At 45.9% G+C, this 22,727-nt stretch overlaps 1 protein-coding gene across 6 annotated transcripts in view; it reads right to left on the reverse strand.

Moving 5' to 3' along the window:
- The window catches only part of BANP (BTG3 associated nuclear protein), a 105,420-nt gene extending 83,357 nt beyond the window's left edge, over positions 1 to 22,063 (reverse strand). For 4 of the 6 annotated variants that reach the window (XM_026004967.2, XM_026004966.2, XM_026004965.2 and 1 more), the window contains exon 1: positions 21,935 to 22,063. The gene's annotated coding sequence lies outside the window, so the exon portion shown is untranslated. Of the gene's footprint in view, positions 1 to 20,877; positions 20,990 to 21,934 lie in introns of all 6 variants that reach the window. The other 2 variants (XM_072731370.1, XM_072731369.1) reach the window with 1 other exon arrangement.
- Positions 22,064 to 22,727: the final 664 nt, after the last annotated feature.

The raw sequence follows: 22,727 nt of genomic DNA on the forward strand, positions 1-22,727 counted from the left end.
CAAAGAGGAAAGAAACACTGACCATCAACAAGGTTACCCATGTCAGTGGACTCAAAAAACTATTTTTAAGTTCATGACCTCATGCTACTAACAACACAGAAGGTCAGCTTCAGAAGGTGCTACAAACCCAGTCATTAACTATTAACATTGATGATAAAAAAAAGGATTGGACACTTATCCTGCTTTCTACCTAAACTGTGCCACAGAGAAAACAGTCCCATGGTAAGAAGCATCTCTGCATGGAAGTATTGCCACTAAGAAACGAAGGAGTGACTTTGCAAGAAATGGAACCAACAAACCTAATGGAAAATGAGCATATAAAATGAGAGGGAATTTACAGAAAAAAGAAGGCACAAGGCTTTTGAACATGAGAAGAACTCAACCCTTCACACAATTTATAAACTGCAAAGTTAAACAAGACATCATCTTCCACCATCAGACAGGGGAGCACCAACGTGTGTCCCAGGAGGGTGAGGGGTGGGCGCACTCCAATGTTTCCAGGGCCAACGTAGATGGGTATGGCTCCTTCCAGGGCAGCAGGCGAGGGCAATCACAATGCCAATGGCCATGGCCCAGACCCCACATACCACTCAGGAATCCTTCCAGCACCCACATTCATATCCACGTGCAGAGATCTGCAGACCCACAGAACCTATAACAATGGAGGCGTTGCTTTAGATGCAAAAGAGGGACTGTGGACTATGTGTCCATCAACAAGGAGTTTTTAAAACAAGGCACACACAATGGACACACCAAGCAGTTGTGTGTAAGAACGAGGCGGATGCCTCTAAGAAACACCTCCCAAGACGTGGAATTACATGACATAAGCAGGGCAGAAGTGTATAGCATGCTTTTTTCTTAAAGACATAGGCTAAGTATGCACAGACTATTCCTGGGACATACAAGGGACAGGAAATTATTTTTCCCTTTTCACCTTTTTATAATATCTGCATTTTTATCCTGTGCATTTATCACCTTTTCAGAAATAAAAAGCACTTTTTAAAAATGGTCAAATAGGGGCACATGGATGGCTCAGTCAGTTAAGCATCCTGCTCGATCTCAGCTCAGGTCTTGATCTCAGGGTCATGAGTTCGAGCCCCACACCCAGTGTGGAGCCTACTTGAAAGAAAAGAAGAAAAAAATATCGGTCATCTAAACATATGGGCATAAACTGCTAGGGATTCCCCATTCCGGCCTCAATTGCAGAGTAGAGTTCTGAACGCTGCTGCCTGTGCTCATCCGTGAGAGGGATATCTAGTGGGCAGAGCGGACATAGGAGCCTGTCAGATGTGAAGAAACAGGTGTTGTGCTACCTCTGTGTCCTCTGAAGATGACCTCTAAGAGCTCCTCATGCCATAAACTTGGTCTTCCTTTGTCTAAATCAAGAACCTAAGCGAAGACTGTTAAAGGACACAGTGAATCGCTTAATGTAGGCAGTAAGACCTCAGTGAGATAATACCACCCACCCAACCTTTGAGGGGTGGATTTAAACGTTTTCAGGTCACTGACTGCTTTCAAAATCTAAAACAAAACAAAATGCTATGAGCTCTTTTCCAGGAAAAAAAAAAAAAAGCACAGAGAGACAAAATTGTGCCAAGTTTCAGAGCTTCACCCACACCAACCATAGCTGCCTATCCCAGAAGCTGTTCTCCTGATGCTCGGGGTAAGAGTCCTCGTTTCCTGGGACATGAGGCCACCAGGCAGACACCCCCCACCCCCTACCCCAGCCACTCCTGCAGCATGCTGTAGCCAAGTGACCAGTTCTCGCCGATGGGATTTAAGTGCAGGCATGGTGCATGGCAGCTTCCAGGACACCTCTTTACAGGGCAGCTGGCATGTGGCCATGGCCCTCCCACTTGTCCTCCTGCTGCTGGACTCCAGAGATGAGGGTGGGACAGAAAGAACTAGAAGAGCAGAGCAAAGAACAAGACGGAAGCTGCCACATGTCCCAGGACTACCAGCCTCAGACTTCCCTCATCGGAAAATAACCAACCACCTGCTCTAAAACAGCATATTCTGGAACCTGTCACACGCAGTCAGCCTTAACCTTAAGTGTGGCACCCTCAAGTCCGTTCAGATGGCCCTGGGTTCACAGGTTCCAGGTTAAATAGCATCCCTCACGAAGGGCTAACGGAAAGTTTTCAAACACCTAGTTCAAGCTTTTTCCTGGTCTCTGAAAGTTCTATGAGCGGCTTAAGAAAATCCTCCAAGCTCACCATAAAAATCCTCAATCCCAAGCTCTTCCCAATGAGGACGCCACACGCTATCCAAGTCGTTTACTCAAAACGGTTCAGCTGCCAGGAGAGAGTCATTTAAAATTCTGCTAACAGTGAAGGTTTGAATAGGAAAAACTAGGGCAACAGGCCCAAGAAAACTGGAGCAGAGTACTACATGCGGCTGCCATTTTGGCAAATTAAATTTACCATTTCTCAGAAGTCCTGGAGGTAGTCCAGTCTTAATACAATAAAGCAGCTGAGCTGAGATTAATGTCAATAAAGTCTCTGATGGAAATGACCAGTCCGACCCTAGCAAGCCCATGAAGAGAGCATCTCCCCTGGGGCACATGAAAAAAGGACCCACCAACCCAAATCAACAACCGAAGTGCTCGATCTCCGGAGAATGGTGGAATAAACAATGGCACACCACACTGTAAAACACTACACTCATTAATGTGAGCGAGACTGGTTTAATATGTGAACCAAATGCAAAGATCTCCAGAATATAATACTAACAGAAATATATATATATATATATATATATATATGAAAGGAAAATTATAGAACTGTACATATATGATCCCAATCCCGTTTTCTAATAACTGCGTGTCTGGAGTCACAGGCCATGTGCATGTGTAAAGGCATCATGGTGAACTTCCTGGTATCTGGCAGGGAGGGGGAGTACAGACAACGTTCATCCTTTATCCTCCCTCAGCTGAGTGCTGAGTCTTCTGTAAGCACGTATTATTATCACCATGAAACTGTCCCTCTAAAACCGGTAAGTATTTAGACAAGTCCAACCACATCAAATCCTGACAAATACCAGGCAACTGCCTCAGCGGGCCATGTGCTCCAATCCACACAGCTCTGGGGGCTCCCAAAGCGCCTTTGCCCTGGGCCCTCCCCACCTCACCTCCCTCTCTGCTCCCCCTTCCACATCACAGCCCCTCCTTCCCAGGGCTCAGCTGGCCATCTTGCTCCTCCCCTTCAGAGCAAACCACCCCCCTAAAAGCTGCCTAGACTTGCTGCCTCCATTCCCTGTAGAACCTAGCCCAATTAGACCAACCAGGTGGGTCCATGCTCCCCGCCAGCAACACGGGCACAGGCTTGCTCCCACCTCCTCCACCTGCCTCTCTCCTGCCTTCCCTTCTCTCTATGGGGGTGCTCATCATCTTCCTGACTTGGCGGGATGCCCAGGCTCAGTGGAGGACCTCTTCTCACTCAGTAGCACTGGAACACCATCTGTGGCTGATGACGCAGGCCCACCCTTCAACTCAGACCTCTCACGTGAACTCCAGATCCACGTAGCCAACAGTGTCCTGGACACCATCCCTGGGTGTCTGGTCTCAGTTTCAACATACCTGAACTGCACTCAATACCCACCCCACAACCACCCTGCTCCTCCGACTCTCCATGTCAAAACCTTCAGTCCTTGGCTCTTGTCCCTCTTATAGGCAAGCTGTGGGCATATCTCTCACTTCATGCACTCTGGCCTCATCTTCTCACATCTGGATTTGTGCACTGTCCTCTGCATAATCTCCCTGCTCTGTCTTTGCCCCATAATTATTCCCAATACCTAGTTAAAAAGCCATGCAGATCACATTAAAACACATGTCAGACCACATCCCTCATCTATTCAAAGCCCACCAAAGGCTTCTTCCTAATTCATGAGCTTCCTGGCACTCTGAAGACAACTGTGTACCAGCTAGCACCCTCCGGTGCCCCTCAGGCTCTCCCCACGGCTCCTTGCTGGACCTGTCCAAGCTCAGAGCCCCAGCCCTCCAACATCCACTGGGCCCTCTGCCAGCTAATGCCTCTGCCCAACACCATCTTCCCAGAGACACAACTACACCCATTCAAAACCCACCATCAGCACCTGCATGGCTCCTTGCTCCCCTCTTCTGCTTTGTCACAAGGCACTGAAAGCCTAACTCACTACATATGCACCTGTCTCCCCTAACTGGAAGAGAAGCTCCAGAAATTTCAATCACTTTGCTCCCTGCCTAGCACAGAGCCTGGCACACACTGGGCCATGACAAGCACCTGGATGATAAATCCACTGGACTTATCAGTGGGGTCACACATCAATGCAGAACTAGGACTGTCAGCATGTCTACTTAAGAGCCAGAGAGTAAAGTCTTCAAAGTACTAGATCTATGTCTTGGTTCCAATAAAGACTAGACTATAATTAAGTCCCAAGTCTGTTTAGTTTATGACAGCGACCTTCATGTGAACGGCACTTTCAGTTGTTAACAATGAAAATACAGCAAACTGCTCATCAGTTGTCAGCAGCAGACACTAGCAGCTGTTCTTCAGTTGAAATACAGAACCACAAATTTATTTTTAATTTTGCTAATTTTTAAATATTTTGGATACCCAAAAAATAAAACCACAAGGCCATTAAAACAGGAATAAAAGAAAAGCTACTGTAATTGAGCATGCAACTTGACTTTAGCAGTAAAGGTAAAAGCACAAAATGCTATGGACAGACTATCAGCTTTTAAAAAAAAAAAAAAAAGATTTTATTCATTTATGAGAGACAGAGACAGAGAGAGACAGAGAGAGAGAGAGAGAGAGAGAGAGAGAGAGGGATGCAGAGACAAATGCAGAGGGAGAAGCAGGCTCCATACAGGGAGCCTGATGTGGGACTCGATCCTGGGACTCCGGGATCATGCCCTGTGCCAAAGGCAGATGCTCAACCGCTGAGCCACCCAGGCGTCCCGGACTATCAGCTTTCATTAGGAAAAAGGCAGCAAGAAAAAAATAAGCAAAACAAAGAAAGCCTCCTTGTGTCTACGCTGGGATCTTCTGGCACCACAAGAACAACATCACTTGGTCTGTCTCAGGGATGTCACATGTACAGGTTTCTTATTCCCACCAGTTTTTTTAGGGCAGAAATTCTTTGCAAAGCTGTTTCTTTTTTTTAATATTTTATTTATTTATTCATAGAGACACAGAGAGAGAGAGAGAGGCAGAGACACAGGCAGAAGGAGAAGCAGGCACCATGCAGGGAGCCAGATGTGGGACTCAATCCAGGGTCTCCAGGATCATGCCCTGGGCTGAAGGCGGCGCTAAACCACCAAGCCACCAGGGCTGCCCACAAAGCTGTTTCTTATATTAAGCCCTAAACAAAGCTCTGATGCTGAATGTCTTGGATGAGGGTCTTTCCATACAACCTCCCACAGCAGCGAAGTGACTCTGTGCTACTACTGTAAGCTACCCACCATCAGATACACACAGCGTGGCCAGCGGAAGAGGCACAGTTACGGGGGAGAACGTCAGGCATGACCCTAGCTTGGAGGGGCCTCAAAATAGACTACTGGTGTGACTTCACACTGTCCATGACGAAGATGTGAACTGAATGAACAATTCTGAGGGTAGGAGCGTCCCTACACGAGTCCAAGAGTCTCAGGGTACCACCACCCGAATGGATGCTGAGCCCTGAAACCGCAGTGCAGACGAGGACCGCCAGCACAGAGGTCCTGCAGCCTGCCCAGCGCCCCTAGAGCCACCGCCTCTCATCTTGCATGGCTCCTGCTGGGGGTTCTGTGTGCACCTGAGCAGGAATGTCAAGCCCACACCATAAAAATCACAACAATTATTTCCATTTCCATGTGAAGAAGTGGCTAAGTAGAACCTGAAGCTGAATCTCCAGAAAAAGGGAAACCTCCACGAAACCAAAGATCATTCCATTAGGTCAAATTCTTTTGGATATAAGTGTAGTAAGAACATAATTAAGATAATTATGTGAAAAAGACGCAGCTTGCTTATTTTTTTTTTCTCTGAAATCAATGCAGGGTGGGAAGGCAGTATACAAAAGACAAACTGGGGAAGGAAGGGAATATATAACTATCAACACCCTGTCTGGGGACAGGTAAACAAGGAAATTGGGAAGTAGGAAACCCTTCTTCCTATGGTTTCCCCTTCTTCCTGGGAAAACCCAGCCACACCATTCCTTGGTTAAGACAGCTGGCCCAGATGTGTTTACATTTAAAATTAGAAAAAGAATGCCAAATGGGCCTCAGATGCAGGTCCTTCTCCTTAGGGTTCATGTTTGATTAACTTTGCCACTTTTACTCATTTTTTCCAAAAGGTACACACCTCCTCAAATACCAACCATGATGCAGGAAAGAAAAGTGGCTGCATTGAAACTGGTCCCACAGCACCTACTGCCCCAATTCACATGCATCCTGGGCTCAGCACCCCCTTTACCATCGTAAAGTGAGTGAGGTCCCCAAGAAGCCTGTGTTTGTATAGGTATATCCATCAGTAGTTACCATATTTGAAATTAGAACAGAAAATGTTTGAATACTTCTTTATTCATTTAAAAATTATAGAAATCAACAAAAAATTATAAAAATCAACATATTATATGTAAAATATTTTTTACGATAAACAACTATAGTTTCCAAAACAGCAGCAGCAAAATCTTAGCAAGAAGAGGGACGTAGTTTGGCATTTTCACACAGCTCCTTCATGTCAGACTTAATGGAAAACAACTGGATTTTCATATCTGTCAGCTTTCAATCTTACACTAGGAAATATGTTGGTTGATGCACACAAAGAAAACCCACCCTCACAAAGAAGTCCTGTGGGGACAATATTTTACGAGCCAATTCAGAAAATTTTTGTTAAGACAATACCAACACTCGACAGGTGTTTTATTTTTCCCTGAAATCTTGTTGCAGTGTGCAATCTAAAACCTTATCGGTAAACTTTTTACTTTATTACTTTCAAATTATTACTTTCAAATCCATTGGTCTGTCTTGAACTTTCAATGGATCTTCCACCCAAATGCAACTTTGCAACATCGTGCATTGATCATTTGGAAAATACTGGTTCACTGAGTCATGCAAGTTTTCCAAACGCAGTTCATTATGTGTTATCAACAGCATTGCATTCATTAATATTAACACTGATATCAGAAACATCTTTAAGTACTGAGAAGCTGTCAGGATTACAGTGGCAGAGACATACTTTGCAAAATTCCAATTCCACTTGAAAGCTCAAATTTTCTCTTCAGCAATAGCATTAGTTGCTTTCCTTGAAGTAACAGGCTAACTTTGTTCAATTAGTAAGAAATAACCGTAGTTTATCAATTATTCTTTCATGTTGGTCCATGAAAAAACAGGGCTAGTTCAGCTAGCAACTTAAGTGCAGAAAAGCTTGTCCTCCAGGCAATGCTCCAACTCTGAAATGCAGTAGAAGTGTTTTCCACAAACTTCCTGTTTTGTCCCACTGAGTATTAAAAAGAGTTGTACTCAAACGTTGAGACCTAATAAATGAATTTTTACTACTTCATCAGGGACATTTTTAGGTGAAAATGGCTTTTTTTAATTGCAGTGAAGAACAGAAGGACCCAACTGCAGCCAGGCGGCAGCAGCTTTGACACAACCCCACACCATCAGTGCAAATGTCAACACACAAAAAAAGCAAATGACCTCTTATGATCATTATGACAACCGTCTGATCTCACAGACCCCCTGTCAAGGTCTCAAGGACACCCATGGGGTTCCTTGGACCACACTTTTAACAACCACTGCTTTCAGGTATTGTATATCCAGAAAGCATAAGAAACATGTATGACTTAAAGTGAATTTCAGATAACTTCTGGTATAAAATACAAACCATAAACAATTACAAGCAACTTTTATTTGATTAACCAACTGCCAAAGATAAATGTAAATACACTAGAGAAGCTTGTGTTTACCTTGCAATAAAATTTTTGGTGTTTACTATTATAATACCCATATTTTAATTCTTCCCTGGTAGCTATAAATTGTTCACAATGTTACGTATTTATTCTGACAACATAAAATACTACCTCTGCCAAAGATACAGGAGTACGATAATGTACATCCAACTGCAGATTTAAATATTTCAGCCTTGTTTCTTCATTCTAGGAGGAATTTTAGTCTCTGTGAACTCTTTCACACAATATTAAGTGATCTTCCTGCGTTCATTCCCACATTCTTCAAAAAATAACCACTGGGCACTGCGCCCAACAGATGCTACAAAGAAAGAGAACATGGCCCTGCCCTTAAGATACTCAATAAAATAGTGACTAAGTACAAGTGACAATTGGGATCCACCTGAGATCTACTGCTTAGCTAGAGCTAAGAAGAGGCCTAGCTAGGGTAACACAGGTTGAGGCAGCTACCCCACAGCCCTCGTAAAGATCTGGGGAGTTGGCAGAAAGAAGGGGATAAAGGATAAAGGTACAGGTCTACTGGCCAGGACCATGGAAAAGCCCACAGCATAAAACTAGCAGAGGCTCGCTCTCAATTAACGAAACCTAAGGAGATCTGCCAGAGGCAGTGAGGTCCTAGTGGTGGGGTCATCAGCCATAAACAAATTTGGGGGGACATTTAAATATGGACAATATCTTCAGTGACACTTAATATATTCATTTTTTAGAGGTTATGTGAATGTTCTTGCTCTCAGGACGTGAGCACTCAAGCATTTAGTGGTGAAATACAGTGATCTCTGCAACTAATTTTCAAAAGCAGAAAAAAATACAGGTTACCAAAAATTACCAAAATGTGTAATTCTCACAGTATTTCAAACTTTTTCATTATTACTTGTGCTGATCTGTGATCAGTAATTATGATTCACTGAAAGCAAAGATGATTAGCATTTTTTAACAGTAAAGTGTTTTTAAACAAGGTAGGTGTACTGCTTTTTTAGACATAACGCACAGTATTGCACACTTAATCAACTATAGTGTAAACATGTATATACACTGGGAAACCGTAAGACTCATTTGACTCACTTTATTGTGATATTTGCTTTGTTGCAGAGGTCTGGAACCAAACCCACAGTATCTCCAAGGGGTGCCTGTACACATGGATGAAGCAATGCCCCAGAATACTAATCCTTTTTGAGTCTAGATGGAGGACACACACCTGTGAACTCACTGCTGTCTTCTAGCAACTTTTCTCTGGATTAAGGGGAGGAAGGGCAGCACAGAACCACTGACTCCACAGAACCTGCTCATGCTGACAGGCCAAGCAGTGCCTGGAGTGCTCCCTGTCGCGGCCCCGGCCCCACATCATGCTGGTGTGTGTTGACGATACAGGGAGAAACTGGGTATGGATACACAAGAACAACCTATACTACTCTGCAATGTATCTGATAAAAGCTCTTAAGTAAATGTTTAGAAAAAAACAAAAATAATAAAACTCTCCAATCCACTAGCTGCTCACTAGCTGCCATAACATCCCTCCTGTGCCAAACTCTTAAGGCATGTTCTGGAACCCTCATCCAAGCCCATCCACAACGTCTCTTCCCTCTCCCTCTGAATCTCAAACAATACTGTTTCCAAACTCAGTGTCAGACTGGAGCTTTTCTCCAAGGGACCAGACAAGAGCCCTGTATCAATGACTGAGTACCTTTGGGCCCTAGCCCTTCCATTTCTCCCTCCTTCTCCCAGTACCTCTGCCTTCCTGCAAACGCTACCCCCTTCATCTGAGGAGCATTCATCCACCTGGTTCCAAATGACCCACACACTGTGGGGCACTAGTGAGGCCCCTTCCCCGCTCCCAGGATATAGCCCTGGGATGCTAGATGGATGGATGGTCTCCCAGGACTGCCAGCAGGCTCACACACCAATGATTGGGAGTAATCCCCATCTCCCACCTTGCCCTCTCACCCCGTATTTCAAACACACTATGGCCTTTAACAATAAAATCCACTCCAACACTTTCAAAGCTGAACTCTTCCTGCACCAGCACTAATCTTCCCCCAAGAAAGCTCAAGGAGATACCACCAATCTCCCAACCCCTCCCACAAAGAACTCTGCAGACTTTTATGAACTTCCTCTGCTCTGCTGCCCTTAAGTATCCAACCATTACCAAACCCCATGGCTTCTTTATGCTTGCTGATTTTGACCTGACTTCCTCCCTCCCTCCCTCCCTCCCTCCCTCCCTCCCTCCCTCCCTTCCTTCCTTCCATCCATCCATCCTCCCTCCCTCACTCCTCCTCTTCCTTCTCCTCCTCCACTTCCTCCTTCTGCTTCCTTCCATTGCACCTGGTCTGCTAGGTGCCCCATCATCCCTGTAACACAATCTGAATTTGAGTCCATTGATCTGGCAGGCTGAGTGTCCCCTTGGTCCATCCCAAAGCCACAGAGGGCTCAGGCAAGAAACCAATCCTCTCTCATCCACCCGTAGACAAGTTCCACATTAACATTCTTCCAAAGAAAGCTCACCCTCTCAAAGCCTAGCTTAAGTACCTTCCATGCCCTCCTCTGCTTATAGTGTTACATCCAAATTTCTCCCTAGGTTTCAAACCTTCCCCAATCTGGCTCTGCCCCATCTGCCTCTTGATAGCCTCCTTTTATTCATCCACCTAACAAATGTATTCTAAGCCAAATGCAACTCTCCACCTGTTTTTGTACAGCCCATAAGCCAAATCAAAAAAAAAAAAAAAAAAAAGATGCTATTTTGTGACATGAAATTACATGAAACTCAATTTCAGTGTCCATGAATAAAGTTTTATTGGAACACAGCCATGCCCAGCTGTTTGCATGCTGTCTATGGCTGCTTTGGGGCTGTAAGGATTTGTCCAGTGCCTGAAAGTCTCCCTTTAATGTTAAAACCATCGCAGTAGGCATTGGGTGACCAATGTTGCCAAGAATCATGCTGGGCATGTGGAAGTCATCCACAAATACTAGTTGAGTAAAGGAATGACCCTGCAGTTCAAATGTTCCTGTAAACAAAGATAATCCCGAAACCCATGCTTCAGGTCTTGGGCCTGACAGGTCTTTCAACCCTTCAGCTATAGGACAGTAGAAATCTTGGTTTTATCTCATTAAAAAAAAAAAAAAAAAAAGCATTCAATACTTGGAGACTGCAGTTGAAAGTCAACCTCTCTCCTATACACTTGATGTACTTGTACCTCTATTTTTTCAGTTAAGATGGAAGGCATTCAGAAGTGTGGAAATGCATGAGATGACATGGGCCAATTTTTCCACCTCTAGAGAAGAAAGCTATGTTTCAAAGAAACATTGTATTGATTTTTATGATCATATACCTAAATCCGAGATAGCTCATTTTATGACACTGAATTAAAGACAAACACTTTCTCCACAGACATATGTTCATATAAGAAATATTGACCCTAAGATTATAAGAATTCATACTATTGCAAACTGTCTAAAATCATCTAATAAGATTTAAAATTCTCAACAAAGTAGGGGATCCCTGGGTGGCTCAGCAGTTTGGTGCCTGCCTTCGGCCCAGGGGGTGATCCTGGAGTCCTGTGATCAAGTCCCAGATCGGGCTCCCTATGGGGAGCCTGCTTCTCCCTCTGCCTGTGTCTCTGCCTCTCTCTGTGTCTCTCATGAATATATTTTTTTAAAATCTTTAAAAAAAAATTCTCAACGACGTATCATTGAATAACAAAAATTACAGCACTGTGTAGTTACAGCATCTACCACAATTTACAATAAAAAGTGCAAGAGAAGTCACTTCCCTGAAGAGAACAAGAGGGTATCTGAAACCTAATGCCTATCAAGGAGGGCTGCTGGGACAGTGGTCCGTGGAGCACATACTGACCAGTCCCTCACAGCAGAAACACAAAAGTCATTGCAGGTTCTTGCACTCACAATAAATGTGTACTTTACAAGCATGGCCAAGCTTTTCCTTAGCAAGTTTACTAATTTAAAACACCTCTAAGTTTCTGGCCAGTTCTAAAATTTCAAGATTCTATGATGTAAGTTTACCACAAACAAAATTCTGACTACAAAAAAAAAGGGGGGGTGGGCAGCCCTGGTGGCTCAGCGGTTTAGCGCCGCCTACAGCCATCCTGTGTCCCTGCCTCTCTCTCTTTCCTCTCTGTGTATTCTCATGAATAAATAAATAAAATCTTTAAAAAAAAAAAATTCTGGCTACATGCAAATTTCAATTAAGCTAGCACCTTACAAGCTTGACAAGCATAAGATGACCCAGGACCTAGAAGGTGATGTTGATAACAGTAATTACAGGAGTTGCCATGTATTAAGCATCATATCATTCAGTCTTCACAACAATGGATGGGGGCCGTTGTGCCCCCATTTTACAGACAGGCCCATTCCTAAACACTCCCCTTAGATGCAACATAGTATGAATGTTTACTAAGGGAAATGAGACCAGAGTATCCTGAAGAAATGGGGGGTGGGGATGGGGAGGAAGCAGAGCATGCTCCAGTCAAACCTCTGTGTCCTGCTAACAGGGCCCATATGTTATCCATCACCCACGCTTGCTCTTCCTCCCTGGCGTCTGCCCAACCATCTATCCTGTAGCTCCCTCCGGAAACTGAAAGCCTTTTATCACCCATCTGTTTCTCCTGCTCAATGCCACATACTGCAAAGCCAAGGGAGGAGGGTGGTCAGCAGTCCAAGGGTAAGGATACTACGGTGTCCTAATCTGCTTTTTCCACCTCGCAGTTTCACAGAAACCAAATGAAACAACTAGCACATGCCAAAATGTTAAGGGGATTTGTAATCCTAACCAGGCAACACAAAAACAAAAGATTAACTCCCAACTCGAGCAGTCATTAAAATAAGTAACAATGACAGGTAGCAGATGCAGGGACAGTTCTAGAGGTTTCTGATCCACACAACACGTCAAGCAAGTGCAACCCCTCAGAGGCACGGCTGATAACCAAGGAGAAGTAATTAATATGATCTAGAACAGAAAACAGAGTCTAGGAAGACTTGCTAAGGTCATGTCAGGGACACTGGCTGACCCATGCACAGCCCTCACACGGGTTCAAGGGTGGTGGACACATCCCATGCCACTATTGTCACAGGGCCCAGGGATCTAAGTTTATGGTCTCTCAGTATGGTCTGTCAAGCTCAGAGTTCTCATTATGTAGTCCAAACTCAGTCATGAAAACGATACAAAAAGTAAAGAAACCACTTGGAACCCCAAAATTAACTGGATCAGGTAGAAGATTGAAAGTTCATGCCAACAAAAATGTCCATGTAAAGCATGTATCTACAGTTTAATTTTTAAAAGCCACTTTAGTAGTCAAATATCTTCTTCAAACTAGTAGGCCTTCCTATTGGGGCTCGAGAACATCAGGAAGCCTGTGTGCGGTGGGATGAGGACCTGAGAGTCCAGGTTGCAAGCCTGGTAAATGCTGAGCTGAGGGTTTCAGGAGTGCTCCCCACCACACCACCTGGCATGTGGGGTCAGGGCTGCCCTTCCCTGCAGGAGCCAAACAGCCAGAACAAGGAGCTCTGGGTCTCAGGCCCCAACACTCTCCTAGCCCACATAACATTAAGACAATCTTATGGGCGACAGAGCTGAAACGCCTCTCTGGAGAGGACTACTCCACCCAAACCCAGAAACATCTCAACACCTGCTACCTGGAGCACAGAACTCTAGTCTAGACTTAAGTGGGGGAACCAACCAAGGGGGCCAAGGAAACCAGGACTCCAAGCACAACTTCAGACTGGACAGCAGCGGAGGGGCCCAGAACTATTACAGGTTAAGATCATTTCCAGATGATATTTACTTTTAAATTTTAAGAAAATCTGTTTGCTACACCAAATAATTCACTTTGATTAAAGACACATGACATAGGGGTGCCTGGGTGGCTCAGTCAGTTGAGTGTCTGCTTTCCACTCAGGTCATGATCCTGGGGTCCTGGGATCAAGGCCCACCTTGGGCTCCCTGATCCATGGGGTGTCTGCTTCTCCTTCTCCCTCACCCCCTCTCCCTGTTCCTGCTCCCTCACGTGCTCTAATAAATAAAATCTTAAAAAAAAAAAAAAAGACACATGACATAATTTATCTGCATCTCAAAAATGCTTTCACCTTAGCCCATTAACCTGACTTTCAAGGGGGACAAATTTCAACTTGGAAACCCAAAATATTTAGACTCTGATTTAAAAAACAAACAAAAAAACAAAAAAACGGTCCAGCACTAACCAGGTACCCTTGGAAAAGAACTCTTACCTAGCCCAATTGGATAACATCTACCTGAAAGCAACCTTAGGAAATTTTAACTTTTTAAAAAATAAATCTAGGTAATGACACCATGGGAGGTCATGTTCATTTCTGACCCACAATTCTAGTACATTCTAATCACAATGCATTGACACATGCAGCTAAGGATCTGAGCAGACCTTAGAAAGAGCTAGCATTCTGTCTCTTTACTGAGTCCTCCCATTCCTCTCTCAACAGAAGGGCAGAAAGAAATGGTTATTCAGTGATTTTCATCAACAGTTCACACTTTTAATTTTACTGAACTTGTAGTTTGTAAGGAGTGTGGGCCTAATTTATGATTACGTATGCCAGGGAAAATATCCTTGAGGAAAAACAGATGCATCAAAGTGTATGAGTCCCTTTTTCTTTTACTAAGGACATCACTGGAATTACTAGTAAAATCGAATTAAATCTGTTGCTCAGATAATAGAGTTGTATCAATGAGAAACTCTGAATTTTAATAATTATGTTGTGGTTGTATAAAAGAATATCCCTGGAATATAGAAAACAGCCTCTTAAGGATTTAAGACCAAAGGGGCATCATATCTTACATTGTTCAGGGAAAAAAATACACACACATAGATTCGTAGAGAGGAGAGAAAACCTAAAAATCTAGAAAACTGTCACAATTCTTTGTAATATTCCTGCAACTTCTAAGTCTGAAAACACCCAATTCCTACGAAGAGATGCTGAGGCTTTTTCTCCATGGAACAGCAGTGAGGATGGATGGAAGCATTCTCATTTGAAGGCAACTTTGTCATCACTTGTTCTATTTCTGAAAGGCTGCCACTGACACTTCCTTTCCAAGATTTCCCTAAAATGAACTAAATTTCTGACCTACACTCTCAGCACCTTCAGCAGGTGAATGAGACAGCTCAGTGGCCTTCTTCCAGATTGCCCCAAGTCTCGACGTCTGTAATTAAGAGCGCGATGCTGCTGGCGAACAGCACCACCACCCGTAAGGGGAGGACACACTCTGAACAGTACTTGCATCAGTCGAAGTATTCCTACCATCTCACTGTTACTGAACCCCCAACTTTGATTTATTTCTCCAACTTGCATTAGTATTTTTAGTTTAGAGCTTGGGGAACTCACAAACTATAGCCCAGGGACTAAATCCTGCTATTTTGTAGAGTTCTACCAGAAAACAACTACACCCATGCTGGCTTCCACCCTAAAGGGCACAGCTGAGCAGTTATGACAGAGACACCAGAGTCAAAAATATTCACTTATCTGGCCCTTTACAGAAAAAGTTTATTGACTTCTGCCCTAGAGCTCAAAAGTGTTTATGGAGACATTGGTGGCATCTTCAGATCTTGAAACTGCCTCGAGACTGAAGAATAAAGAAATCAGGACCTATTACCGTAGAACAGGGATGTTGAGCTCTGAAAGAGGTGCCTGCACTATTATTACAGGGCGGTTCAACTGTCTCCAGGTCTCCACTGGCTCTTCTTGCTCCACCTCTTGTCAGCCGTAGAGAGTGGCTTCTGATTCGTTATAGTTGGATCCATAGAAATCCCGGTAAGGTAAAGCAGGCTTACGGAGTTCTTGAATGATCCCCAGAACTCAAGAACCAAGTCTAACTGCACTTTTTATTAGCAGCTGTGCTTGAAGGGAACCCCAAGCATTACATATTTGTTATTATTTTATGTGGCCCCTTCCACTTTCTTTCTCCTAACACAGGATGATTGCATTGTACAAGTTTGAATTACACAAATCTAAAATAACATACTAAACCCTCACTTTGCAAAAAATGTGAAAATTACTTGAATGTCACAAATCTTAAAAATTCACAAGATGTTTAATTACAAAGCTAAGAAGACCAATTCACTGCCAACAGGCAGCTGCCACTTTTAGCTAGTCAACAGGACACTCGGCCTTCTCTGTCCAATTCAGTGTAAAAGCACAAGGGGTGTGAATTACACAGCATCTCCAGGGAAGTGTTCTGGCAGACAAGGAAGCCTAATGCAGCACTTTGCTCCTGGGGCCCAGTCTCGGCTCCTGCCGACGAGAGTTCACAGGAGGATGGTGTGACAGCAGACAGGTGCATCTTGGCCATCCACCTGCCGACGGAATCACAGGGCTGCACCATGGTGACAGCAGGAACCGCAGCCCGAGTCCATCCGTCCCTGCTCTGTGAGGTTCATATGCCTGGGGCTCTGGCCACACCCACTGGACACAGTTGACAGCAGGGAGGGAGTGCCAGCAGTACACACACCAAGTTTTCCCTGCTAGCTTCATCCAAACCCCCTTCCAACTCAGAAAGGTTAAACTTTGCTTCAAATTATTTGATGATTTTCTACCTTGTGAAAAAAGGAAAAATCACTACAAACCACAAACAGCACTTTTTGAAGCACAGAATATAAATCTTTATTACTAAACAGTTTGTCAGTACAGGGTTCTGCCCACAGATGCCGAGGCCTCAGCTTGATAGGCTCAACATAGTCTTGGTTTCCTGACCACACTCCCACCCTTGTGGCCAGACCTCTGTCTAACTGGGGGCCCTGTCCAACCCACCTTCACTTCCAGTGCTCTAAGTGTGCTCAATTCTTTTATATGCGAATACAAGATAATATAAGGCAAGGAAATGGCAGTCAATTTCCACATACGCATCCATTCCACCTACTACTTTGTCAGTGATCTAATTAACACACGTTCTCATCTCTGCCTTCTCTGGACCTTTGTTGGATATTGTTCTTCCATTACTTATGCACTGGGAGCAATCTGAGCTCACGGGTTATTCACCAGTCATCCACCATCACCACCACCTCTCCCCTCCAATGTGACACTTCTTACAGTCAGAAAGTGAATCTTACTGTCCACTCTACTATGGAGGTATATGGCTCCAAAATATTTAATGAAATCAGACAGTTCTTGACTATGGATAGAAATGAAAGGTGCAGAAAAATTAATTCAAAAGAAGAATCAATTTCATGCGATATCACAATATTTTGGGCATACTATCTGCTTGTGGCTTAATATTCCCATCACATTTTAATTCAACAACATCCACAGGTTTCAAGCAATGGGAGGCTCCAGGTGCTGATCCCCAGTTCTGCTTCCTCTTAGAGGTGTACTCTGGAGCATTGTGAGGAGGCCATACCTTCACCACTGCACAGGGGGTGAGGAGTCAAGAACTTTCTCCCGGAAAAGCCAGGCATAGTCCTGGACAATGAACAGAGCCAAAAGGCGAGGCAAAGATAGTGTATTAGCTAAAGCTCTAATTTTTAACTGGTTTCACAGCCTGTCAAAAGTGGAAAACCGAAGGGTTAAGTATTTTATCACCTGAAAAGTAGGGGTGACTGCTGATTCTAATTCTCCGCCATGAGCTAAATAACCTCCAGGTACTGGCCCCCAACAAAAAAACAAGTGTAGCTTTTTAAGAGCAAATTCCAGTCATATGATCCCACTCAGTACTTGGCTCTCAGATTCCCTAAAACTCCTCCTCACGTCCCAAGAAAATGAACATTTCAGAATGGTTCAGAGTACTTCCAATGAACAATCCATTATGTGATTTTGTTATGACCATCATATACATGAAGTCAGAGAACACAATAACGATCTTTATTTACCTGTCATAGGGAGGACTTTTTAAAGCTTTTATCTGAGACGTTCTCATTGAAAACCTTAATGTGTTATTTTCCCCCAGGAGCTCCTTCAAAATGAGAAAAATGTTTATTTTTCCCAGACTTAAGTAGCTAAACTGATAGTTATGTGTACATTTTAAAGTTACTCTGGTGGGTCATGTATATAACCATACAGCTAAAGTTGTCAGGATTTATACAATGTAGACAAAGACCTTAAAGATGATGGCTTTCTCAGCTATACTGGGTGCTATTACTAAACCATTACCACACCTCACCCAGAACCTGTGCCTGAAGCACCCAAGTAGCAATCCACAAAACAAGACTGTGCTTTATCTTATTTCCTTGGTGACCATCTAGCACAGGAAGTATTTCTTCTGCATCAAAGGGCATATACCACACCCAGCAATCTTTTTACAAGCAAATTGAGTCTTTCCCAGTTTTTTCAAGACCTGGATACTTTTTGAGGAGCACCAGTTAAGATTTTGGTGAGTGACCCTCAATCTGGGTTTTCTCGTGACTGAACTATGGTAAGCATTTGTCTCAGTGTATCACACTGGGGTACGTGATATACATATGTCTTATTACTGGTGATGTTAAAGTGCTATTTGTAGGTTTTTCCACTGTGAAGTTACCATTTTTCCCTTTGTAATTTATAAATATCTTTAGAGAGATACTTTGGGGCTATGTAAAGATCACAGATTGGAGACTTCAGGAGACATGACAACTAAATGCAGAGTGGGATCCTGGATTAGATCCTGAAACAGAAAAAGGATATTAATGGAAAACTTACGAAATTCAGTTAAGTCTGTACTTTAGTTAACAGTACTGTGCCGATGTTAATTTCCTGATTTTCATATGGATATCTGGTTATGTAAGAAGTCAGCATTACGGGAAGTAGGTGACGGGAACAGGGAAGCTCTGTGAACTATTTTTGCAACTTTTCTGTAAATCTAAAATTAAAAGTCTCAAAATTAAAAGTTTACAAAGCTGCAGATTCTGATTCCATATGTCTGGTAGGGGCCTGAGAGTTTGCCTTTCTCTCAAACACCCAGTGATGGTAATGTCACTGGCCCATGAACCACCTCATGTGGGCCTTGCTAGGCCCTGACAGATATAGTTGACATATTTCTCTGTACACAACTTTCGAAGGACAGCTAACTAAAATGCACCAAGATTACACTTCATGTACAGTAATCACTGCTTAACTAGAGGCAATCCTTAAACTTGGCACACTGAAGTGCTACCTTAGTACAATGACATGGTATAAAGAAGCCAGTGTGATAAGACAACCTTAGAGTCTGAAATCACAACCTTTGCTACACTTGTCTATGGTTGGCCTTCCCCGGCTGAGCTTGGCATGCCTCCAAGGCTACAGAGCCAGAACCTCCAGGAGGAACACACAACATCCGCCCACACTGCAACGCGGAGATGACCACGGGGACAATGATCAGGGCAACGGTTCCACTGACGGATGGCATCCATTACCAAGAGAGGCAGCAGAGCAGAATGACAAGAACGGGCTCTGTAATTCCTGCTCACAAGGAGCGACTTGCCACAAAGGTGATCTCTGCTCATCCCATTAATTTTTAATTGCATATAACAATCCCGCAAGAAAGAAAATATGACACAGACAAGATACTTTGCATATTTCTGGGAGACTGATAGGATCTAATGGAGGCAAAGGAAACCACAATCTGGAGCATACAGGAGTGGGTACAGCCAAAGTGGGTAAGCCTGTGGCAGGCCAGAACACTCAGCAGAGCACAGGCTGTTCCTGCTCACAGAACCCTCCCTAGACCAGGTAGACCAATCCCAAATCAAAGGGGTTTGTCTTAAGCTGTAAGGCCTACAGGAAAAGTCTCTGCAATCTGGCACTCAAAGTCCCACACACTAACAAGTTCCCAATGACTTGAGGGGAGACCCACACATTTTCAAAACCAGCCCCACAGACTCAGAGCTCTCTGCCCATTTCCTCTTGCTTTAAACAACAATAAGGAATATTTGCCACATGAAGTATGAAGCCAATATTTTTTAAAAGGCAACAATGGCACTAGAGGAAATAAGAAATCAAAGAACAAAAGAATTGAAAAAATTCCATGTTGGTATCCTCAAAATCAAGAATATGTTCACAAGTAGCTACTATGGGGGAGGGGGCGGGGAGAACACATAAGTTCTTGATCAATTTTCAACTGTGGAAATAAAAAATTTTAAACAGGATTGGAAGATAACTTGAAGCCCTCTCCCAAGAAAGAGAAGAAAATGACAAAAGAGGATAAAGACAAAAGATTCAGTGGGTCAATCCAAGATGTCCATCATCAAAATAAAAGAGTAAATGCAGGGGAAATTCTCAGATACAAGAGAATTTCCCAGAGCTGAAGGGAAAGCGCCCAGAAGCACAGAACATCCACAGTGAGACTCCACATCCTAGGGCACTCTGGAAATGTCCTAACACCAAAGAGGATTGTAAGGAGTTACTCAAAAGGAATAAGACTATTTGGCAGAAATGATATTGAAATGAAGAAAGCCAAGATTAAAACATGGAATCCTGTACAAACTGGGATGTATAATAAAGGAAAATATCAGAAGAATACTTGTACTGGCCTGAGTAATCAATCCAGATTAGAAAAAGAGGACGGAGGGCTGAGGAGGATGGGGGGGGGGGGGGGAGGGAGGAGTGGGGAGTTGGAGAGATGACATTATCCCTTGAGAATTTACAACGTAAAGAGTCAATGGGAACAGAAAATGCAAAGAAAAAGAAAGGCCACTACAAACAACAGAAAAAAACAGAAAGCTGTAGAAGTGAAAAACAAGATTTGCTCGGTCTTAATCTGAGTTTAGTGAACACAGTGAATTAAGGGGATAGAAAAGGTGGGATATGATAGGAAGGGTTCAATCATCGTATGATAACAGAATGTCAACAATGTGTAAGACTAATAAAATACCAAGGTACTCTCCAGAGCCACGGAGACCTTCCCCAAGAGCAAAAAGATGTCAAGTCTTTGAGGAGTAAGACAGGGCTGTTGCTCTTCAACCTAAGTTTCCCACTGAGGGTTTACCGTGTGCATGACTGATAGATGTACTATTATTTAAGAGCACGGACCTCGGGGAGAGGAGTTCGAGGCCTTGGCTCTCCGCGTCTCGGACGAGCGTCCTAACCTCCAGGCGCCGGTCACCTCTCTCTACAATGTGGCCACCTCCGCCTCTCCAGATGGCTGCGAAGAGAAGCCCTGGGAGTGGTCCGCAGGCCCAGCCACAGCACAGAGCGCGTGCGTGGCGGCCACTTCCAGACCCTAAGGCCAAGGGATGTTGGCGGAATCCAACATCCTGAGCACATGTTCTCACTTTAGTGCGACACAAGGGAGAACGAAGCTACACAGAGACGCCTCATCTCGGGGGCTGTTCCGCTGTCTCCCCGCCGCTAGATCCTCGAATGCAGGGCGGTCCGGAGGCTGAGGAATGGGCGTCGGTCCCCCGTGTCCCTCACCTGGGGCGACCCCTGGACTACCCCGACCTTGGCGAGGCCGGGGGCCCTCCCCGAGGCGGGCCTGGGGGTGCAGCCGGTGCAGAGGCGCCAGGGGCGGCCAGCCCCGAGCCCCCCGGCAGCCCCCGAGCCCCCGCGTCCTCGAGGAGCGCCCGGTGCAGGGCGCCCACCGGGCGCGGGGCGGGGCGGGGGGCTCGAGGCAAACCCCAGGCCGCACTCCCCAAGCCTGAGCCCTCCCCTCCCCTCCCCTCTCCGTGAGCCCTCGGCCCCGCGGGGCGGGCACACCGGGCGCAGGTCGGCCTGCCCGCGGGTCCCGGGCGCCGACTGACAGGGGAGGCCTGTGCCCCGGTCCGTCCGCGGCGCGGCGCGGGGCCCTCGCGGGGGGCGGGGCGGGGGCGGGGGGAGGCTGGCGGGGGCGGCGGCGGCGGCGGCGGCCGGCCGGGGGAGCCAGAGCGGGCGGGGAGGGCGCCGGGAGCGGGGCGCGCCGGCGGGGCCGAAGGCGGCGGGCCGTTGGGCGGCCGCGCAGGGCGTCCCGGGCGGGGGCGGCGGGCGCGGGCGCGGCGGCCGGAGGAGGGCGCAGGGAGGAGGGAGGAGGGGAGATCTCGCTCTCGCTCTCGCTCTCGCCCCGCGGGAAGGGGGAGGTGGAGACGCGACCGGCTGCGGGAGCTGCAATTACCGTGTGGGCTGCGGAATTCTCGTGGTGTTTGTCGGGGAGATGCGATAATGGCGTCCGTCCTCGCGAGAGAAGCCGCCGCTCTGCGCAGGCGCCGCGAGTCCCTCCCCGCGGCCCTCCGCCCCGCCCCGTCTGCGCAGGCTCCTCACGCGGGGCGCGCCGGGCCCGGGGACCGGGCCAGGGGGCGGGGCCTGCCGCTGCAGGCCTCCCGCGCGCCCCTTCGCCGGCGCCGGCGACCGCCGAGCATGCGCACGCGTCCTCCGGCCGCGCCACGGTTGGGGCCTGGAATCTTTCCTTTCCCGGCGCGCGCTCCGTCTCCTCGCTAGCCCCGTGAGAAGTCGCGTCGGTGGACCGCGAGAGGAATTTACGTTTCTTCAGAGGCTGAATGAATAGGAATTAGGTGCGCGCGACGACTACATATCCCGGAGGGCTCTGCGCGAGCCGCGAGCTGAGGTTCCTGGGAGTCGTAGTCCCGGCGTGTGCGCCAAGCCTGCTGGTACTTGTAGTCTCTCCGGACTCCGGTCTCCCGTCGGCGCCCGCGCCCGCCACTGCTGGGACTTGTAGTTGGAGACGGGGAGCCTGAGGCCGCTGCGGCTCCGAAGGGGTGCCCCGGAGTAATAGCTGGTGCTCCGGGTCCCCGGAGTCTGACCACACTTCCCAGGGCTCACGCGTGGGGGAAAATGTGTGTTCGTGGTGTGACCTGTCCCGTGTGGAAGTAATATCTGTGTGTGCATATGTACACGAACATGCGGTGTGCATGTGGCTGTGTTACACGTATGTAGCATAAGTGCTGGTC

The sequence above is a fragment of the Vulpes vulpes genome, chromosome 12 (genome assembly GCF_048418805.1).
Source record: "Vulpes vulpes isolate BD-2025 chromosome 12, VulVul3, whole genome shotgun sequence".
NCBI lineage: Eukaryota > Metazoa > Chordata > Mammalia > Carnivora > Canidae > Vulpes > Vulpes vulpes.